The following is a 6,934-nucleotide window of genomic DNA, read 5'->3' on the forward strand; positions in this document are numbered from 1 at the left end:
TTGTCTCACGATTCTCTCACTCGTTTATACACTCAAGCACATTGACGGGTTACTACATATTCATTGTTGTTTATATCAGTCACTGTATTTTGTGATCATTTTGAGACTTTTAAAGCGATTCGTAACATGTTTTCAATTGTAATTGGCATTTGTTCTACTGCTTGCTTTATTCCCCGAGAGGCACTACATAATGTATGCTTCCAAGCGAATCGTTAATTGATCTGCCGATGACTTAATTCCTTGAGAGGCACTACAGGATGTATGCTCTCCAAGCGAATCGCTACATGACTTTTGTTGATCTCCTTATTCCTTTAGGGTGACCACAAGGTGCTGGTCATACCCTTTTGCAAGATAAATTGCTTCCCTTGTCTCTCTTTTTTCTGATTCAGGTCTCCATAGCGTTTTGACGCTTAGCAGGGTATTTTGGTTAGTCACCCCACTAGTGTATCTGATTTTCTTTCCAATATTTGCACATGTTGTTTTGCTCCCGAATTTTGATTTTGTTATATTGCATTGTTCCCAGCCCTGAAGAGTCACAGGGAGCGACCTGTTGACGAAACAAGTGTCGTCTGGTGCTGTTTTCTTTTATGAACATTGTTACATAAAACAACTTTCATGGAACCACCCGTGTCGACTGCATTATAATTTCGCTACTGTATTAACTGTATAATGTATATGTGTGCCCAGGACTTGTTTATCCACTGGCGATAACTTCCCATCTGCAAAATGATTAAGCATGGGCGAATTTTGCGAATCTGGCGTTCGCGAATTTGCGAACTCGCAATCCGCAAAATCCACGAATTCTCGCGAATTTGTAAATTTTTTTTTTTGTGTGTTCGCAAGGGTTTCTGCCAGTTTGTGAGGGTTTGGTACTAGTTCGCAATTGCGAACTTACTTGTCGGCTCGCAACGGTCGCGACTATGCTGTTTCTACGTCTGGTTCATCATCACAGCCTCCCAGCACCCTCTGTTTCACCACTGCCACCCTCTCTTTCACCCATGCCACCCTCTGTTACATCAATGCCACCCTCTGGTTCATCATCACTGTAGATTATGGGGGGGAAAAGCAAGCACACCTGCCCTGCTTCAACTGACATGAATTATTTGGGGTTAGTTTATTGATGTGTCACTGTTTTAAAATTCCAGGTCTGGCACCTGCTTCCTTATCAGTAATTTGCTTTCTGTTGCAGTGCAATTTTTTTTTCCAGGACCTTTGTGGCCTACTTCTAGCTATTCTATGAGCCTGCTGTGAGGGTCAGAGCAGGGTCATACAATTGTTGCAACTAGCAACTGAACTCTGGAGGGGCCCCAGTCAGGAAGCACTACAGGGAATGGTTACTAATGATGAGTTTGAACTCTTGCACCTGCCGAGTGCTTTCAGTTTTGCAAAACTCGTTTTTCTGCAATTTTGCAGGATTCGCGGGGCGCGAACACGCGCGAGATCGGATTCGGAAGCCGGGAATTTGTGCGAATATGCGATTTCTTTTTTTGCGGCGTGTTAGTTCGCGAGGTTTTGTGCGTTTTCGCAAGCCGCTTGTAGCGCAAGGCGCGAAGTTACCCTCGCGGTCGTTCAAGGGCGCGGCCATCTTGTTTGCATGACGTATTTCCATTTCCGGGCGTGAAGTGTAATCTCGCAAAGTGTGCGGCTCGCCAGTACAATTTCACGAGTGTTTGCGAGGAACATCTCGCGCGAACTTACCCGCGCGGTCGTGAACGGGCACGGCCATCTTGTTTCTCATTCATTGCTATGGTTCTGGGCATGCTTCTTGTATCCTCTCTAAATCTCTGCCATCCTTTGCTTGTTTGAAGTTTTTTTATCTATTTTACTTATTATCTATCCCTCTATTTTTCTAGCCCTATATTTTTGTGTTTACTGCTACTTTTTGTTAATTTTAAACTACTTTTTTAAACTCTTTTCTTTCCTTCTCTTCCCTATTCTATTTTCTTTATTCCTTTCCGCCCAGACCATGGTGAAGGGAGCCGGGAAGCATCCCGAGAAGGGGAAGGGTCCCGCACCCCGTGCCCGGCTCCCGTGCGGGCGTTTGAGGGGGGAGACAGTCGGACCCCGGGAGATTTTCAGCCCAGAGTAGGTGGGCTCACTAGTGTTCTATGTACAGCGCCACCTCCCCAGGACCATAATGGCAGGTGGCAAGATGGGAGGCGGGTACGGGATGCGGGATCGCCAGAAGCGGTGGGATAAGGTGTGCCGGGCCATGTACCACCACTCTCGGGTCCGGCGCACCTACAACCAGGCCACCCACCGCTGGACGGATGTCCTGACCCGTGAACGAGATCTGCTCGACCTGCTTGGCCTCGAGATCCAGTTTTGGTGAGTAGTAGTAGCTATTTCTTTACTACTCTGTTTTCTCCTGCTGTGTTATTATATTGCAATTTTTTTTTTACCAAGAGCAATAATGCTGATAATTACATTGTAGGTATATTATATTTCAAAATCTTCTGTGCATTTCAGGTGCACTGCTCTCCTTCTCAGTAGTGTTGCTACTCTGCTTATTTGTTTTCGATTTTGTGTTCATTTCATTGGCCTGTGAAATTATGTATGAGTGTAGTTTAAAGAACTGCGTAATGCTACACACTAAGGTTCAGATGTTTAATTACCGGCGCATCCCTGCAAAGTAGCAGGGATGCGCCAGTAATTGTGCACCACGCCACTATCACCCATGGTGCGTCGTATTTACAATGCGGCGCACCATGGGCCCAAAACGTCACCAAAGCGTTACGCATCTGTGCCGTAAGGGCGACGCATTGCTGGAGTTGCGTCGCAACGATGGCGCAGCTCCATCAATGCTCTGGGGTGCCCTACCTCCCCAATGCTGCGTCAAGCCATACATCTGCTTCAAGCAGGCGCAGGGTTTGAGTCACGCATCATTGTCGTTAAAGTGAGTGATTGAAATCTTGTAGATTTCCCTCAGCCACTTTTAGGATGCGTTCCTGCTCAGGAACGCCCTCCCTTGCGCCGGAACGCCCCCTGATGGCGCAGGGCTTTACAACGTGATGCATCTCCCATATGCGTCACGTTGTTAATATACGCCGCACCATTGCGCCCCTTTTGTGCTGCCGCTGCATCACAAAAGTCACGCAACAATGGAGCAAAAGAGCCGCAAGGGGCTTCTAAATCAGCCCCTACAGACTCAAGTCCAGTCCTTCCTTTGTACACATGGCGATAAGAAGAAATAGTGGTGGTGGATTGATAGTTTGAGTATTTTAATGACTGGTTAATGTAGTAGGAAACTTTAGTGTTGTCGCTGATCTGCAATAACAATGGACTTTGGCTGTCACTTCGCGTGCTGCGGACTGCTGCCTGCCAATCCTAGGCAAACCTTTTTAGTACTTTGTGTAGTGACTGAGTTACATAAGAATTTTCCAATTCGACGGTCCGCAAATCAAGCAATACTAATAACGTAGTAGACCACATGAGATTGGTCAATATTATATCCCGTTGAATAGTTGTCTATTTGCTATTTCGCCAAAATATTTTGTTAGTTCTTTTAAAATGTTTGATTTGGTTGACAAATATCATCCATGTTTTCTGTTTTTCTTTCTTTCATGTTGTACATCAGCTTCCCCCAGGGGCAAGAGGAGGACACAGGAGGAGGAGGAGGAGGAGGGTGCTGTGGAGGATGCAGGCCAGGATCGGGCAGGCGAGGGCTCCTTTGCTGGCCCCAGTAAGTTTTAATTTTAATATAGAGTACTTAATTTTTCCCAGCGTTCCTCATTCGATTTTTTCTAAATCGTCTTTGATATTCTTGTAGACTGGATCTAAATTCTTATCCTGCCTCGACTATGACTCCATGTGGTATTACTAGATTATTCTTATTAGTCTGTCTGTGTAGCTAACTAAGATTGCACATTTGGCAATTCCATTGGACTCCCCTTCTAGTCAGCAATAGCTCTATGCACAGAGTGCAGTCCTCTGGGATTGTCCATAATGTCTTTTCAAGTCTTCTAAATGTTTATGCTTTGACAATTGCTAACAAGAAAAAGGTGAATGACCACCAAGAAAGAATAAGCTCCTACTTTACTTTTGGTTTGGATAGGAGGACAATCCATTCTACTACTGTTGCAGGGACAAATCTGCACAAACAGAACTATGGACACTAAATAATGCATTGCTTAGCTTATCAATTATAATAGGTGCTGTTAGACTTTCCACATACCTCAGTGATAACAGACTTTGTAGTTGAACCCCCAATCTCCTTACTGACTAGATAGAGTGGCAGAGTCATTTAGCTCCCAAAGTCACAGATGATTATGATTATTCCCCAATGATGTCAGAGGCACGGACTCATGCTTGCAAAAATTGCAAAACCTTTAGCTCATCCACTCTAGTCTGGAGGACCAAAAACCACAGAGTCTATTTAAGTTTAAAAGCTTTATTAAAAGTAAACACATTTATTAAAATCAAGTTTGTCATAAAAGTAAACGTTTAACTGAAAATGGAAAAGTGCTTAGTGCTGACGATTAATTGGACACATTTCTTGTGGTCGAGCCGAGCTCTCACCTGGATTGAACTTGATCCTGCTCATGTTCTTAGAAGTCAAGCTTCAGTCTGTTAGGAGAAAAAGTGGTGCGTGATAAAAATAAAAAGCAAGCATTCATCAGTTGTGCCAAAAAGTGCAGCAAGACAACAGCCTTCCCTGGAAAAAGGGACATTTTTACTTTAGAGTAGACAGTCACAAATTATTACATTGTATACTGTTTTTTTCACATTTCTTTCTTCCTCCTAGACCAAATATTATATAGTAGTGAGTGGTGTATTCTAACATTATTAAATGTACTTTGTAGGTGGAACATCTGGAGGCGGGGCCAGCGCAGAGGTGGTGGTGGCATTGGACGAGGACAACTCTGGGGAGGAGGCGGTGGAAGTGCCGGGCAATTCTGTGGGGGATGACACGGTGGTGGCGGGCAGAGGTAAGCTATATATTCATTACTTATTGAGATTGAAGACTGCAGAGTGTGCTTTTTGCACGGGTGTATTATAAATAAACCAGGTAGTAGCCTCCTCTAAATGTACTTCGACTTAGCTGTGAAGTTTTTGGCGGGAAGAATCCCAATCAGATCTGAGATGAACTTGAGGGATGGGATGAACGAAAAGCGAAAGAAGGGTGTAAGTAAGTGTGGAAGGACGAGAAATGTAATGATGACTGGCAAAGAAGAATTATATGTCAGTAGTTTGTATTGCAACTGCAAGCACAGCATATATCCGGTTATTACGGTGGACACTCCCTACCTCTCTTAATAACTTTAGTTTAGTAGTAGTACGTCATTCATGTGTGGGTGTATCACTGTTCACTCAATAATAAGCAAAGCACCTAAAGTCATCCTATATGTCATCAAATACATCCCATGTGAAGTGATAGATAATCAGATTATTTAGCTTCTTCATTTTCCTTTTCAAATACTCATTTTCACTGTAGGGTGAAAGCTAAATTAATTAAGTAGTAGCCCTTTTAACAGAGTATTCTCAGTGCCACCCGTAATAGAAAAGTAAGAGCTTCACCACCTGCATGTACTGGACCGGTACAGTAACGCAAGTCTGTCTCACTCACCATGGTGTGCGTCTGTTTTTCTCGGGTGCAAGTTCACTGCGCTGGCATTATGCCGGCTTGCATAAGATAACGTACCAATTTTCCTAAACAAGAGAGAAGAAGAAGAATAAGACTGGTGTACTGTCATAGTCGACTGTAATGGAAGTCCATAGTGCTCGTAGAATTTGTTCCTTAAACTCCCACTAATGTTAGAGCAAGGATGAAGACGTCAGAGGTTACATAGATATTGTCCTCAATAGTTATGTACTGTGCTTTCAATTTGCTACTTGTACTGTGACAACTTTCTGCTCAATCATTTTGTGTTAATCTTAAGGAGCATTGGTTACAGACTATGTCTTTCTTTCTTCATGTAGTTGCTCCTTCCAAATCCAAGAGACCATCAAGGAGGAAGGAGCTGGCTCGAATGGCCCGGCAACGGAGACTGGATGCCACTGTCGCTGAATATCGGCGGCTGGTGGCCCTGGAGGAGGAGGAGACGCAGTCTGGTACTACAACAACGTCCACTGGGACAGCTGCATCCTCCTCCGTGCAGGCTGCCAGTAAGCGCAGTGCTCCAGCGGTACGGAGCCGGGCTACCAAAGCCAAACGCCACCGCCAAGCAGCAAAGATAGCAGCTGCCCCCCACAGGATTTGCAAGGCACGCCGGCGCCGCTTATCCCTCAGACTGTCCTACCTGGAGCAGGAGGGCCTGAACTATAAGAACTTGGTGGAGGGCCTCCGCTTCGAACATGCCACCCTCCGCAAGGAGCATGATGCCCTGGCTGCTAAAGTCAACAGCACCCTGCCATAGTGTCCCTTGCCCCTTTTTTAGAGACTTTTGGGGGGTGGGAATTGGGAGTTGGGTTTTTTGGGGACTTTTGAAGGACAATCGTTGGGGTTAGGGAGGGTCTTGCGGGAGATTATTTTGTTAGGGCTATAAAAATATACTTTTTGAAACTTTATCTGACCATACCTGTTTTTTACTGCTTTTGAGTCTGGTGGGTGGGGGTTTAACAGTAAGTTTGTTTTCCTGAATAGTCCTAGGACTTTAGTAGTACTACCGTCAATCTCTCGTCTCTCCTAATACTCCATTATACTACCTCCAACCAAACGCTTATCTTACCTGTAATTTCTGTTTGAAAGTAGGGCTAGGCCCAGGGCTGGCTCCACGGGAAATGGCGATTAAGGTTGCAATCCAGGGCGGCTGAAATTTCCTCCTCATTGTGGTGGTACTAGTGGTGTGACACAGTGGCAGTTGCATGGCTATGGAAAAAAAGAAAATGAAACCTGGTTTGTCCTTACTGTAGCATTACAACGGTACAATAGAGAATATAGCAGGTGACAGTACACTAGACTACAACAGTGTCACAATGTAGCCTAACAAATGGT

The sequence above is a fragment of the Lissotriton vulgaris genome, chromosome 1_1 (assembly GCF_964263255.1).
Source record: "Lissotriton vulgaris chromosome 1_1, aLisVul1.2, whole genome shotgun sequence".
In the NCBI taxonomy this organism is placed as follows: Eukaryota; Metazoa; Chordata; class Amphibia; order Caudata; family Salamandridae; genus Lissotriton; species Lissotriton vulgaris.